General features: G+C 48.8%; 1 protein-coding gene across 7 annotated transcripts in view; it reads left to right on the forward strand.

The window, feature by feature from the left end:
• Nucleotides 1–9,106: 9,106 nt before the first annotated feature.
• RPH3AL (rabphilin 3A like (without C2 domains)) overlaps nt 9,107–16,370 on the forward strand; it is a 124,863-nt gene continuing 117,599 nt past the window's right edge. For all 7 annotated transcript variants that reach the window (XR_005017758.1, XR_005017759.1, XM_036836443.1 and 4 more), the window contains exon 1: nt 9,107–9,195. The gene's annotated coding sequence lies outside the window, so the exon portion shown is untranslated. The remainder of the gene's footprint in view (nt 9,196–16,370) is intronic.

The following is a 16,370-nucleotide window of genomic DNA, read 5'->3' on the forward strand; positions in this document are numbered from 1 at the left end:
AGACAAAATAGATTTACTACAGACAAACAAGGATATTTTGTAATGATAAAAGAGTCAATTTATCAGGAAAACATACCAGTTATAAACATGATGCACCTAACAACAGGCCCCCAAAATACATGAGGCACAAACTAAGAGAAATGAAGGGAGAAATAATGATAGTTGGAGACTTCAAGATTCCACTGTCAATAATGGACAGAACTGGTAGGCAGAGGAGCAATAGGGAAATAGAAGACCTGAAGAACACTATAAACCAAGTAGACCTAACAGATATTTATACAACACTCCACCTAACAACAGCAGAATACACATTCTTTTTATGTGCACATGAGAGAACATATATTGTGTCATAAAACAAGCCTCAGTACATTTAAAAGGATTGAAATCATACAGAGTATGTTCTTTGACTACAGTGGAGTGGAATTAGAAACCAGTAACGAAAAGGAAATTTGGGAAATTCACAAATATGTGGAAAGTAAAAACATTCCTAAATAACCAGTGGGTCAGAGAAGAAATCATAAGAGAAATTAGAAAATACTTTGAGATGTATGAAAAAGAAAATACAACATACCAAAACTTATGGGATGCAGCTGAAGCAGTGCTCAGGGGGAAATTTATAGCTGTAAATGCCTATATTAAAAAAGGAGACTTCAAATCAATAGCCTTCTTCCACCTTAGACTAGAAAAAGAAGAGCAAACTAAATCCAAAGCAAGCAGAAGGAAAGAAGTAATAAAGATTAGAGCACAAAAAGGGAGAAGAATAGAAAAGACCACCGATTGTGTGATTCCATTTATATGAAATGTCCAGAATATGCAAATCCATAGAAACAGAAAGATTACTGGTTTCTGGGGGCTGGGGAGAGGGGGGAATGGGGAGTGGCTGCTAATGGGTACAGGGTTTCTTTTTGGGGAGATGAAAATGTTCTGGAATGAGGGAGTGGTGATGGCTGCATAACTGTGAATATACTAAAACCACTGAATTGTACATTTTAATAGGGTGAATTTTATAGTACCTAAATTAAATCTCAATAATGGTGTTAATTAAAAAAAAATCAAAGTGGGTAACTAGGCAAAGGAGGTTGGGAGGAGTAGAGTTAGGGGAAGCATTCCCCAGAGAGGAGTATCAGGGTGTCTGCAGGCCCCAAGGGGAAAGAGTGTGGTGTGTTACAGAGGCCCCAGATGGGCTGGGCTGGGGTGGGGTGGGGTGGGATGCCCTTGGTTTTATCATTAGAGCGGTAGAAAGTCACTGGAGGATTTCTGTAGGTGGCTCCGTTGCAGGGCTGGCATTTTGAAGAGCTCATTGTGACTTTTTTTTTTAATAAATTTATTTATTTTATTTATTTATTTTTGGCTGCATTGGGTCTTTGCTGCTGTGCGCGGGCTTTAGTTGCGGCGAGTGGGGGCTACTCTTCGTTGCAGTGCGCAGGCTTCTCACTGCCGTGGCTTCTCTTGTTGGGGAGCACAGGCTCTAGGCACGCGGGCTTCAGTAGTTGCGGCACACGGGCTCAGTAGTTGTGGCTCACGGGCTTAGTTGCTCCGTGGCATGTGGGATCTTCCCGGAACAGGGATCGAACCTGTGTTCTCTGCATTGGCAGGTGGATTCGCAACCACTGCACCACCAGCGAAGCCCTGGTGAACAGATTGGAAAGGGCCAGGAGTGGACTTGGGGAGGCGTCTGCGGTAGCCCAGGTGAGAGAGGAACCTACCTGTCAGGGAGGTTATTGTTCAAGGTCACCGCACTAGATGGAGCCAGACCTGGGTCCCTCTGGCAACGCAACCTCTGCTCTCCACAGGCCACTGATTTGCATCCTCCCAGGTATTCCTAATCAGCCCAGAGAGCGGCTGAGATCTCTGTGCTTAATGAGAGAGGGGGAGGGAAATGGACATCATATTAAGCAGGCTAAGTAGGATTTGTGGCTAACTAGGGCCGGGCTCGCTGCAAACAGTAGACATTAAACAGTAGAAATGGGGATTTATTGCCAGGACACTGGAGCATGTCACAGAAGCCCAGGCCCCTGGAAGGGTTTGGATCAAGCACATGGGCCAGAGGAAAACCCAGGAGCCCTCCCTCTGCCTTGTGTCTGCTCATCCTCTATTTCGGCTCTTCTCCCTTTTCTCTCACCGGAGACCACTTTCTCTTCCCTGGGCGTTCCCACCTGGGGAAAATGGCCCCTCCATCAGCTCCTAAATTTGCATCTTATTATTCCAGAGAGCAGTTGAGTTAAAACTGAAGTCTCTTAGCCCATTTCCTAGATTCTCAAGGAAGGGACCTCAATATGCCAGCTTGGGCTGAGTGCACCCCTGGGAGAGTCAGCTGGGCCTGAGGAGGCTGGTCCCAGTGTAAACTTGAGGCTTCTGGAACCCACGCCTAAAGGCAGCTGGGCAGCTGGTAAGACCAGGGAGAAGAAGGGGCATCCAATGGGATGCAAGCGACCTTGTGTCAAGGGTCCCTCCCCCCCACTTTGGAGAACTCACTGCCTAAGATGGGTCTGTCCCTAGGGATAAACCACACGAGACCTTATTTTATCACTTGAACTGGCTTGTAAACAGCCCTCTGACTATCCATCTCCCCTCCCCTTTGGGCCTCCACTTTCAGCCCTTAACTGGGCAGGGAACATTCCAGAATTTAGAATTAGTCTTACTGCCTTTGTGAATTCTGTCCATTCTCCCAGAAAAGCAAGGTCCAGCTCATGTCCTGCTGAAAAGCTTGTTGAAAAGGACCCCAGTTACTGTCATTGTCTCATCTTCACCTGCTGTTTGAAACTCAAGTGGCGCTGAGTCGGATGCCTGGAAGCCCTGGTGGTTGCGGAATAAATGGGCCTCTGATTGGGGACAGGAGGGGACAGGAAGTGTCTGTGAGGTCCAGTGGGAGGCATGTGTGAGGGTCAGCCGCCAATCACGTCCCCAGCCCCACCGTTTCCAGCCTCAGCTCATTGGTTTCAGCAGGCCTGCCGGTAACGCGTGCTGTGCCGCCCGCCCTTTGTGCAGGGAATGCTGTGGAAGGGAGACCACTGGGGGCGGGGAGACCCTGGGAGCCCCAGGCCCTTCACCCCGGGACAGCCATTTCCAGTGGTAAGGAGGGGGATTGATCCTGGACGGGGCTTTTTCTCTCGCTGTGAGAAGCAGGGAATTGAAGTCCTTTAGTCAGATACTCTCTCAGACGTCAGAGAGTGGGGGACAAGGAAGGACACTGCATGCAGATGTGAGTTCCAAAGGCCCGTTTCTCTTTGAATTCCTGCAGCATTTATAGGAGGCTGAGCGGTTTGGCGTCTTCTTCTTTACAGCCGTGTGCTGGCTGCCTGGAATGTTGTTTCCAGTGCTAATAATGACGCTGGTGGCGCGCAGCTCGTGCCTCACCTCTGAGTAGCAGCCGCAAACCTGTGCATTTAATTTCTGTTATAACCTAGTGAAGGAAGTAGGGCAGATTGTTTTATATGCATTTAATAGCTGATAAACCCTCAGGTTGCCTGGGCATGGGATGGAGGGGGTGTGTGAGTAATTGTTTACCCTTCACAGCCACACAGCTGGTCAGAGCTGGGACTAAAAGCCTGCCTTCTGATTTTGGATCCCGGACTCTGTTCACAACAGAGTGGAACGATCTTCGGAATTCTCTCAGGCACAGACTGTAGCTTATTCTTCCGGGTTTTCCTGTCTGTCATCCATCCATCCCTCCATTTATGCCTCCGTCTTGTTCTATAAAGGGATTGAGATACTAACAAGAACATATATTTCTCTATATATCTTGACTATATAAGAAATTAGAGAAACGTGTATTTATAATAAAAAGGTATAAAGTAGATACTTAATGCCAGAGCTATGTATAGATATTTTTTAGATATGCTTGTATATGTGTGTGTATGTAATTAAATAGAAACCCATGAAAATAAGATCAGAAAAAACATAGATTAACTAGAAGGTCACAACCAGGAAGAGAGTTAAGACATATATTCAGGCCATAGAGCTATGCCCAGTTTACTATGGTTGAACCACAGATTTAGCTCTGAGCTAATGAGTGATCAAAGCAGGAAAAAAAATGTATTATTTACGCAGTTCATGGGGTCCATAAGGAGCCGGAGACCAGACGCTGAGTGCTTTTCCAGGCAATTAGATCTGAAGGGAATTTCTTGCCTGGGTGGTCATCCACGAGACCCTGAGGGGCAAGGGAAATACGTGGCACATGTGCCCCTGCTCTCTGTTCCTCCTCCCACGCTAGACATCACTAATCAATCACGGTCCTTTCCCACTGAGGCCAGAGAGAGCCTTGCAGTCCTTCAAGCACGGTGTCCCAGGCGGCTATTACCAACGATGTGGAGTCGGCGTACAGGACAAAACCACTTGCTTGCTATTCCAGCTCTGGGGGTGACGGTGGTATCGGGAGTCATGAGGGAATTCTGAGTGGAGAGCCACAGGAAGCCGTGGCAAGCACCTCTGCAGGGGTGACATGAGTGGACACCATGTCTTGTTGTCCATAGAAGGTGTGTTTGCTGTAAACCGCCTCTAGGTGCCAGTTGGAGGGACCCGTCAGGGTGATGACGGGTCGTAAGTGCGTCTGGAGGGACACAGGGGACATACTAGGAATTTCTGACTCATTACAGTCATTTACTTGTTCCACAGATATTTAGAAAACACCTATTATGCGCCTAGAAAGAGTGCCTGACCCACTGTGCACACCGGCCTCATCCCAGTTTCACATCACTTTTTCAGAGATGCCTTCCTGACTCTTCTCTACATCAGAGCTCACAAATCATGCCCCCTTGCGCCTTTCTCTCATGGCCCGTATCACAGCACATGCGGATATATTTATTTACGTTTGTTTGTTTAGTGTTTCCCCCACTGAGATGTGAGTTCCAAGGTGGCAGGGACAGTGTCTGTCTTGTTCATCATGGTATCCCCAGCCCTAGCACAGGGTCCAGCACATGGTAGGTGCTCAATACATATTTGTGGAATGAATGAATGAAAGAATAAAGAGAGTGCAGAGGTGAAGCGGTTGCAGACTGCCCAGTAGAAGACAGAACATAAGTATAAGTTGTCAAATGCTCAGTGCTACAGGGAGGGGACAGGCAAGGAGCTAAGGGACTTCAGGGGAGGAGAGGTTGCTACCAGAGGGAAGGGGAAAGCAAGGCAGGCTTCATGGTGTAGCAGGACCCTTTGCTGGGTCTGGAAGGATGAGGTGGAGGGAGGGACATCTGGGGCCCTGGGGGCAGCAGGAGCCGAGGCAGAGAGGTGGATCTGGAGGAGAGAAGAGCCAGAATGACTTTGGGGTGCTTTCAGGGCAGTGGCAGGCAGCAGGAGCAGCGACACCAGGAAAGGTGAGTCTGAGCCAGCTGCTGGAGCTTTGCCCACCGGCTTGATTTGGGTAGTAGATTTGTGAGTGGAGCAGGGATGGAGTGGGAGGGGCCCCAGGCAGGCAGGGGCAGGCTGGTGGGAGAGCTGGGGAAATCAGGGAGGCCCCAGTTTGGCCTGGGGGTGGTGGAGGCAGTGCCTGGGCTCCCTGGACTTTGTTTACTTCCTTCCTCTTCTGTGCCTGTTGACCCTTGGGGACCACCCTCTGCAGGTTCTGGCCCCAGGACTCAGCCCCAGCCATGCTCTGCCCTCCCCTGCCCCCAGCCTGGCCCAGCTCTCTAGGGGGTTCTGTGTAGCTGATTTACCCAATAGCCCTGTGGCCAACATATTTCTAATTTTAAACAGAATGTGCATTGATCACATGTAGCATATTATCTTTTTTTTTTAATTAATTAATTTATTTTTGACTGCGTTGGGTCTTCGCTGCTGCGCGCTGGGCTTTCTCTAGTTGCGGCAAGCGGGGGCTACTCTTCGTTGCAGTGCGCGGGCTTCTCATTGCAGTGGCTTCTCTTGTCACGGAGCACGGGCTCTAGGTGCGCAGGCTTCAGTAGTTGTGGCACGAGGGCTCAGTAGTTGTGGCTCGCAGGCTCTAGAGCGCAGGCTCAGTAGTAGTGGCACACGAGCTTAGTTGCTCTGCGGCATGTGGGATCTTCCCGGACCAGGGCTCGAACCCGTGTCCCTTGCACTGGCAGGTGGATTCTTAACCACTGTGCCACCAGGGAAGTCCTAGCATGTTATCTTGAGCATAGTCTTTGATATTCCAGATAGAGCTTTGCTTTCCTAATTTCCTTCCTCTTGAACTCTTTAAGGTGTGTTTTCTGTCGCTTACCTAGGGAACTTTTATTTACTATTTATATTAATTATCAGATTACTCCATTTCACATATGGGTCATTCAGTTTATTCCTTTTGGCCTCCTTCTTGCACATCTTATGTGTGGATTTGTTAAGCAGTTTGGCGCCTACTTTCACTGTTCAGGCCCACCTAGTGAGGCTTTGACTGGAGAGTGAGGAGACGCAATGGCAATGGGACCTTGCTGCTTGTGACCCTGGATCCTAGGATGATGCAGGGTGGAGAGATGCTAATGGATGCACACGCTGCTCACGTGTTAGTGCTGAAGGTTCTCGAGCCAGCATGTGAGGCCTCCTTTCCACGTTCGTTCTGGTTGCGTTAGCCCGGAAGACCGGCTGACCTGGGGTGGCCAGGGGTGGACAATGGAGCCTGAACTTGGAACCTGGGAGATGAGCCAAGGGTCTGGGATGACCCGGGGCAGCTTCATGTGTCCCTGGGGGTGTGAACAAGTGCGTCAACTTCCTGCAGTGGTCTGGGCGGATGCTGAGACAGGGGAGGCTGCCACATCATCTAGGGACCGTGGAAGAAGCCCCCAGTGGAGGGGCTCCCTGTGGACCACGTGACTGCTGCAGAGAAACCAAAGTAAGCCTAGGAATGAGCACTGGGTGCTTCAGAGGAAAGCAACTGCCGCCCTGACATCCCTGAGCCAGGCAGCTGCTGGCACAGGCTCCAAAGGGGTAGTTGGCATGGGAGCAGGAAGCTTACTACTTCCAGGGCTCCTGTCATTTCTGTTAAGACATCAGGCTCACTCAGGTTAGTACATGTGGTGCATTCTTACCCCTTCCCGCTCCTGGATAGGTGACATACCCTTGATTGCAAATGACAAAGACCCAGCTCAACTAGTTTAAGCAAAAAGGGGACTCTGTGGACCTGGCAAGTTGGGAACCAAAAGAGCGGTTCAGGCATGGCTGGATCCAGCAGTTGATTATCTCCCTCCATCTCTCAGCTCTGCTTGGCTTTATTCTCAGGCTGTTTCCAAGTGGCAGCAAGATGGCCATTGGCCATCTCAGGCCAACATTGCTCTCACAGCTTGCTGTCACAGAGAAAGAGGGTACTTGTCAGTAACTCTGGTGAGAGCCAGGGAAGCTGGGCCTCGGTCAGTCACTGTGCCCAGTGGGTGGGGATATTCTAATCAGCCGGCCCCAGTCACATTCACCCTGAGGAAGAGGAAGGAAGGGCCTGTTTCTCCCACCCAGAAGAACTGGGCATGATTTCCTTGGCCCTGAGGAGGAGTCATTCTCAAAGAGAGGGAGGCTGGGCAGACAGAATGTACGTCCATTGTGAAAGGCTGGCAGAGGCCCCGGCCGTCTGGAGGCAGCTTTCAGGGCGCCAACTGCACAGCAGGACAGCAGCGCACCCGCTGTTCTCTGTTGAGTGGAGCATGTACACTCGGGCCTCTTCGCATCCTCAGGTCTGGTCCATCCTGGACCTTCAAACAGAGTCGGCCTTTCTGTGCAGCAAGCTGCTGGGAGCACGTGGAAACCAACCTCTCTCCGCCGTGTCTGTCCCAGAGGCCGCCTCCAGTCACTGACACCACTTTTCACTTCTCTTTGGCCTTTGGTCCCTGGATCCACAAATCTGCCTCTATTTGTGGGGCAGATTGTGTGCCCCACAGGGGGTCTGCATTTGGCCCCCGTCCCTATGGAGTCTCTTATCTGGACGTTTGACTCAGCTCAAGGCTTGGCCTGATCGTGCCTGCAGTTTCCAGCCTGTGGTCCTGCCAGGAGAAGGGCAGAGTGGCCAGGCTGGACCTGTCACTTCTCCTAAAGTCAGACAGAGCACCCACTCAGGATGAAGGACCAGCGGGTTCCCGGCACACCTGGGTATGTGGCGACTGCTTTCCACAGACTCAGAGAGACTCACATCACATTCTCCTACGTGATACAACCGGGATCACACATTAGCACTTCTCAACATTTTTAGCTACAGAATCTTTTCTTCAAAGGCTGTCTTCCCTGAAAATCCAGTAGAGGAAGCTGACAAGAGCAGCTTTGCCCTGGGCTAGGTTGGGATACATCCCCTTTATCCACCTCCCCCTCATTCCACATCAGCAGCCCCAGAGAGGTTCATGGCACCCCCCCTAAGGCTCCTTGGAGCCCAGTTTGAGAACCTCTTCATGATTATGTCCATCCATCCCTCTCTGTAGCACCTGATTTTGTCCCCCATGAGGGATAGTTGCTAGATGTGGTGTTTTTCTTCTCACCACCACATTTTTTTCTGTCATTAGCTTGTTCGCACTATGAAAAGGGCAAGAAGGGGATCCTTGTCACCTTCCTTCTCCCTGCAGGCAGGTGTCAGGCTGTCCCTTCCTGACCCTTGTCCTCCTCGAGCTGCATGCGGGAGGCCACTCCATTTGCGGCATTGGTCACGTTGTCTGGGCCTCGGTAAACCTTCTTCCTGGGGAGCTACACCCAGATGGATGCCTCGCCCCCAGCAGTGGAAGTTTCAGGAAGTCACGAGATGCTGACACCCCACGTATGACCACTGCCTGGAATGAATGGTTTTGATACCTTTCCATAAAATGTGCCCTTTTTAGAAACAACAACAAGAAATAAAATAAAATAAAATGGATAACCAAAAAATAAATAAATAAATTAATTAATTAAATAACAACAAAATCCTTGAAACTTGTAAAAGTGGCAAGACTTTAAAAAAAGAAAAAAAAACCAAAAAGAATGCAAACGTTCCCAAGGGAGGCCTCCCTCTAATAGAAAGTGTCCCTTATCTGTTCAGTTTTAGAAGATGTCGTTAGGGGGACTTGGTCACCCACGATTGGCTGTGGGCGGGCTTCAGCTGGGCTTCCATCCACCGTCCACCAAGGAGAATCCAGGCCTTGGTTTGGCTCCAGCTGGGCCTTCCCGCAGCTGCCGCTTATTGACTTAAGTCCCAGTGATTCATCTTCATCAGGGTCGCCCCTGACAACACATGGTAGGCGGGAGCGGGACCTCCTCTGCCTGGGGTGCCAGCAGGTCCAGGCCCAGGCCAGGCCCCCTCGGTTCCTGGTAGGTGTTTTGGGGTCTTTGGCAACGAGGTGACGGGAAGATTTTGTATTTTCTGGAGCCAGGAGTTTTCCCAGAACTTTGCTAACACCCGGGAAGGGTGTATCTGTGCTGGGAGAGTGTCGTTAATGGTTGACTTGCTTTTTCCGGGTTACCCCAGGGCCTGCTGCTTCCCAGGAAGAGGTGGCAGGGGTCGGAGAATGGGGGGAGCCCCCCAGCACCTCCCTGACAGTTGCCACACTCGCTGTACCATCCTCTGAGAGACCCCAGTGGACAGGGGTGGGTTCAGGGGTGGCTGGAGGAGAGGATGTGTATTTTGGAAAGTTGAGAGGCAGATGGGCCCAGGGCCAGGTGGAGAAAGGGGCCATGTTACTATAGCTAAGCAAATGGAACTTTCGTTAAATATTTTTATTGCACGTCACGCTGTGTGTAGGCACTGGAAGAGGGGCTGCAGCCCCCCAAGTGCTGTTTGGGGTCAACCAGGATAAGATTGTAACAAGTCCTCAGATAACTGTGGGACAGGACCAGAAAAACCAAGGGCCGGAAGGAGGCAAAAATAAAGACATGCCAAGGCGGCGTTTCTTAGAGTGTGAGAGGATTTTTAAGTATATTATACATTACTATTAAGTATATTCCACAGATGAGCACTTAAAACATTTTAATGACTATGTATTTTCATGTGCATTAGAACGTAACTTTTTAAAGTTCCCTTCTATTTATAGCAAATGATACGGTTTTCTATTTATGGTGGAGATATAAAGTTTCCTTTGAAAATAAATTTAAGTAAAAGAGTGTGTTGATTTAAAGGAAAATATTAAGTAAAGAGTAGTACTGATGGCAGGTGGCATGGGAACGCCTGAGGTTTGGGAAGAGCGTGCTGGAGAAATTCAGAGGCTCGGGAAGGAAAGGGCTCCTGGAAGAGTAAGCTGGGGTGGGGGAGGGGTAGGACCCAGCGAGGTGGAGGCGGGAGAGGGTGCATCTGAACTGGCAAGTGTGCAAATGTGTGTGTGCAAATCTTGGTATAATCCATTTTAGTTGCGATGTATGAGTCGTGTCGGGACTGGAGGGTGGGTTTGGACTGTATCGTGGAGGGTCTCGAATCCCAGGATACAGACTCCAAACTTAATTCAGGGAACAGTGGGAGCCATTGAAGGTGCTTGAGGCGGGGAGTGCTTCATGACTATCTGAAGAGACTCATTTATTTGTAGTGGGTACCAGGACTGGAGGCAGGAAGACCAGGTAGGGGCCTAAGGAAAGAGAGCGTAAGCGGCCGAACTAGAGCCATGGCTGAGGACCAGCGGCTCAGCCCCCCGGCCTGTCTCCTGCTGGCTCTGGCTGGCTGCCTAGAGACGCGGGAGAGAGGCAGGTCTGGGGCAGAGGAGCCAGCTCTGGGTCTCTCTGTAGGGAAGCAGTGGGAGCCGGGCAGGGGTGCGGCTCAGAGGTTGTGCACAGAGGCCTGGAAGGGAGGTGCCTGCCTCTCCCGGCTGGGCCCAGTGGCCTGTTCCTGGGGGCTCCTGGCTGAGTGTGGAATGTTCTGGGGGAAGCGGGTGGGGTCGGCCGAAGGAAGCTCCTCTCTGGGTCAGAGCGCTGATTCCTGCCCTACAGTTAGGCCCAGGCAGCCCTGGGCCAAGATTTCATTCATCAGCTGGACCCGCGGTCATCTGGGTTACAGATTGTGGTTGTTGTTTGTTTAATTCTCCCATTTTTTTTCCTTCTAGTGCAGAGAATTTCCCCAGGAGTTCAGAGACAGGCTTGGTTTAAAAATCAGGGTTGTTTTTGTTTTTCTTCCCTTTGAAGGCCTACTGTGTGCCAGGCCCTGTGTTTGGAACTTTTACTGTGTTCACCCTGGACAAAACCTGCATTGTACAGAGAATGAAGCAGGGTGTGGGGAAATAGGACTTGTCCCAAATTATACAGTCAGTTCACTGCAGCGCCTGATTCCAAACACACACTTGTGTCATTGTAGGAATGAGACTGTGGACCAGATATGCCACCTGGGAGAAAGAATTCACTGTCTCTGCTCCCCTGTCTGGTGTGGAGCTGCTCCATGCAGTGTGCTGGGGTGTGTCTGTAAAATAGGGGTGCTGGCCACCCCCCCAGTGTTGCTGCAGGGATTGCATGAGTTATGATATAGCTAAGGTGCTGTGTCAGCGTTAGCTGCTCTTACTGCTGTGAGACAGAAAACTAGAGTTGCAATCCGGAACATCTGTTTTACTGGGAGACATTTTTAGGAGGCTATCACTTAGGGTGGGGGAGAAGCGTTGTTTTGATTTTAAAATAATTAATACATATGGCTTAGAATGGGAAAATTTGACCTTGGAGACATTGTGCCTTTGGCCTGCCTGTTTCTGGCCACACTCCCCGTCCCTGGATGACGGGGGATGTGCGTGTAGAGAGGAGGGGAAATCTGTGTTCTCTTTCCTCTGTTGTTAGCCTGACTTAGGTGAAAGCTTGAGAATAAAGGTGCACCTCGTTGTTTCCCCTGGCTCCAAGGAGGCCCCAGGTCTGTGATCTCACCTGCCCTAAATTAGTGCCCAAAAGCTGTGTCCTAATTGCCTCTGACCTTAACTAGCCATTCTCTGAGTTAGTTTCCAGCTCTAACATTCAGACAGGCTTCTTCCTTTCCAGCAGTTCTACCAGGATGTCTCTCTTCCTGGAATGCCTGCCTAACGCCTGCCAAGGCCTTACTTTTTCCTTTCAGCTCTCTGCCAGACTCTCCTCCACTTGGAAGCCCTCTGGGATTGCCACAGAGAGAAGTCATAGCTGAGACTGCTCTTTGCTCCCACTGTCCTTTGTGCAGAGTCCCAGCATCTATTAGAGCCATTGTCTGATTCATTCAGAATTCATCTCGCTCATGTATAGTCCACACTGGGTATTCACAGCCAACAAAACAGAGGTGGCCCCTCTCCAGAGATTAACAAGTAAACAGAAATAAATGCACACATTCAAATTGTGATACATGCAATGAAGACCTATCCATCTTCAGCACTAGGCTGTGTCCCCCACCCATGAGGGCCACGTGGTGTGGACAGACAAGACGTTTGTGGACTAAAGGCCCGAACAGCATGCACTTTCCTTGTTTGCAGATGGGATGAGATCAAATTGTTAATCAACACAAAAACAATTTGAAAGGTATGACACGTTATACAAATCTAACTGTAATAATATTAATATCTCAAGATTCTTTCCCATTGATGAAGATTAGGGCAATATTTTTTTTTCTCTGTAGAAGAAAATTAAAAAAAATTTTTTCCCATTGTATTGGTAACATTTGATTTAAAAAAAAAAGTTTTACGTTTACAGAAAAAAATTGAAATGTACAGAGTTCCCATGTACCCCCTACTTACCCCAATTTCTCATTATTAACATCTTGCATTGGTGTGGCACATTTGTTACAGGTGATGAGCTGATAGTGATACATTATTATTAACTAAAGCCCATAGATTTCAGTAAGGGGGTCACTATTGGTGTTGTACATTCTATGGGTTTTGACAAATGTATAATGACATGTATCCACCATGACAGCATCATACAGAATAATCGTTTCACTGCCCTAAAAATCCCCTGTGCCCCACCTATTCATCCTTCCCTCTCTCCCCCGAACCTCTCATCTTTTTACTGCCGCCATAATTTTGTCTTTTTTAGAATGTCATACAGTATGTAGCCTTTTGGATTGGCTTCCTTCATTTAGCAATATGCATTTAAGGTTCTTCCATGTCTTTTCATGGTTTGGTAGCTCATTTTCATTTTTTTATTTATTAAATTTTTTTTTTCTTTTTGGTGGCTGAGTTTTATTGCTGAATTTTATTCCATTGTCTGGATATACCACAGTTTATTTATCCAATCACCTATTGAAGGACATCTTGGTCGCTTCCAAGTTTTGGCAATAATGAATAAAACTGGTATAAATATTAGTGTGCCATTTTGTGGTGTGTGTGTGTGTATGTAGGTTTTCAGTTCTCTGGGTAAACACCAAGGAATGTAATTGCTGGATCATATGGTAAGAGTATGTTTAGTTTTGTAAGATACTGCCTTCCAAAGCAGCCTGGACCATTTTGCGATGAATTAGAGTTCCTGTTGCTCCGCATCCTTGTCAGCATTTGGTGTTGTCAGTGTTCTGGATTTTGGCCGTGTAATAGGTTTGTAGTGGTATTTCATTGCTATCTTAATTTGCAGTTCCTTAATGACATATGACATTGAGCATCTTTATGCTTATTTGCCATCTGTATATCTTCTTTGGTGAGGTCTCTGTTCAGGTCTCTTGCCCATTTTTAACTGGGTTGTTTGTTTTCTTATTTTTTGAAAAATAGTGTTTTCCCTATTTAGAATCTTATTCGTTGTCTCTGACTTAGCTGAAAGGATAAGGAAAGATTGTGTGGGTAAGTGGGGGTGATTGGCATGGGATAAGGCCCCAAAACACACATAGTTCTGTTTAGTGCCAAGAAGTTGGGATACCCTTGAAATTAAGAGCTTGAGCTTGGAGTTCAAATCCTGGGCATTGTCACCTACTAACTCAATTCCTATGGCTTTGGGTACATCATTCACCTCTCTGAGCCTCAGTTTGCTCCCCTGTAAAATGGAGTTGTTAAAACCTACTGTGAAAAATAAAGGTGATTCTATAAAGCACTTGGCACCAAGCTTGACAAATAGTAAACGCTCAGTAAATGGTGGGTCTTCTCATAGATAATTAGCAGACATACTTTTTGCTTCTCCTATGTGACATTTTGGGTTTCCCTTGTGTCCTAGTCTTTGAGACCCCGGAACCCACTAGAATTCCATTTGTGCTTAAAGTGAACAGTGAGCAGTTGGGGTGTGTGTGCATGTGGGGAGCCTGCCACGTCCCAGCAGGTACCCACTGCTCCGCCTCAGCCCTTCCCCAGCCTCCTCTCATTTCCCTGTCGGGAGCCCCAGATGTGTTCCACTCATCTCTTCTTGGTCACTCCTTCTATCCACCATGTCCCCTGGGCTCCTGTGTCTCCAAGCCTGGCTATAAGTGTAGGCACCCCAGCTACTACCCATTTTGACTTCTCTGCGGATGAACCCTAGGCCCAGTAGAGATCCTGCTGGTGGCAGTGAGGAAGAGGCAGAGAGGCAGGAAAATGACCAGGTTGGTGGGGTCCTCCCAGCAGTGGCTCTAGACTGGCCGGCTCCTGGCTCCTTTAGAGATGGGCCTTGGGGTTGATTTCTGAGGTGGCCTCACCAACATGTCCCCCCACCCCTCTCCGGAAAGCCACATGGCCTTTCCCCTCATGCTGGCTTCTCTTCCCAGTCGACATGCATTCTGCTCACCAGGCATCTGCCCTGCCCAGAAATGACCTTGTCTGGGCATTTCCTACAGTACTGAATGGAAGGCCCAGAAACCGTCCACATTCCCTGCAGGCTGCTGGGAGACAGGACCGTGCCTTCTAAGGTTCTTTGCAGAGCAGTCAGGCAAGCGGCGGGGCTGGACACAGGCAGAGGGTGAATTCTGCAAAGCCACTGCTCTCTTCCATCAGGGAAACAGCAGTTCAGTGGTTATGATCATAGTGGAGAGTAATAATAGAATATTATTAGAATATGTTATTCTGTTATGAACTGACCTCCTTGGTCACTGAGAGAGTAAAATGAATTAATACACGTCAAATGCTTAGAACAGAACTCACACACATTCGGTGTTAAATAAGGATGTCGGCTGGTATTGCCATCACCTGCTCGGACCCTTTCCCCAGGGCACCCCCACTCCCACTCCCCTTACCCGTCTCACAGCTCCTACATGCTTCAGTTCCCTCAGGTGAGCTTAGGGCAGGGGTCCCCAACCTCCAGGATCTAATGCCTGATGATCTGAGGTGGAGCTGATGTAATTAATAATAGAAATAAACTGCACAATAAATATAATGTGCTTGAATCATCCTGAAACCATCACCCCACCCCCGGTCCATGGAAAAATTGTCTTCCATGAAACCAGTCCCTGGTGCCAAAAAGGCTGGGGACCACTGGCTTAGGGGATTGAAGGGACATTTTGGAATGTCCTTAACTCAAAGGAATGACCTGTTTGTTCAGTTTAGTAAAACGCTGTCATTGATGCTCCCTACCTGTGCTCTTCTGGGTACTGGGAGTTCCAGGCTAATAATACTGATGGTGATGGTGGTGGTGATGATGATGATAGTGATGGTGATGATGATGGTGATAGTGGTGGTGGTGGTGGTGATGATGATAACAGTGATGATGGTGATAGTGATGATGGTGATGGTGGTGGTGGTGGTGGTGATAGTGATGGTGATGATGATGATAACAGTGGTGGTGGTGGTGATGATGATGATAACAGTGATGATGGTGATAGTGGTGGTGCTGGTGGTGGTGATGATGATAACAGTGATGATGGTGATAGTGATGATGGTGATGGTGGTGGTGATGATGATGATAGTGATGGTGATGATGATGGTGATAGTGGTGGTGCTGGTGGTGATGATGATAACAGTGATGATGGTGATAGTGATGATGGTGATGGTGGTGGTGGTGGTGATGATAGTGATGGTGATGATGATGGTGATAGTGGTGGTGCTGGTGGTGATGGTGATGATAACAGTGATGATGGTGATAGTGATGATGGTGATGGTGGTGGTGATGATGATGATGATGATGACGATGATTGCAGCCCCGCACTGAGAGCGCACAGTGTTACAGGTCCTATGCTAGGTGGGTTACCTGTACCATTTAAATCAGGGTTTTTCTAACTTGGCGCTTTGACATTTTCAGCTGGATAATTTTACGCTGTTGGGTGCTATGCTGCGCATTGTAGGATGTTTAGCAGCATCCTGGCCTCTACCCACTGGGTTGTAGCCAGTGGCACCCCTGCCCCCGAGATGTCTCCAGACACTGCCACATGTCTCGTGGGGGAACAGAATCACCCTGTTCCAGAACCATTGATCTAATTTATTCTTCCCAACAGGCCGGGAGGCTGCTACTCATTTTACAGGTGAGGCAACCGAGGCTTAGAGAAATGAAGGAAGCCGCCCAAGGTCACTGAGCTGATAATTCACACAGGGCGAGAATGTAGATCCCAGATACCTGCCCCAAAGCACAGACTCAGAAGGAACCACCGCCCTTTATTTTTTGGCAGAAGAAGAGAATTCATCAGCCATTGGCAGGGCCACCTAGGGTACGTGACCAGGTTGGGACCTGCTTGGTCAGCCCGGGCA

Source organism: Balaenoptera musculus, chromosome 20 (assembly GCF_009873245.2).
Source record: "Balaenoptera musculus isolate JJ_BM4_2016_0621 chromosome 20, mBalMus1.pri.v3, whole genome shotgun sequence".
NCBI lineage: Eukaryota > Metazoa > Chordata > Mammalia > Artiodactyla > Balaenopteridae > Balaenoptera > Balaenoptera musculus.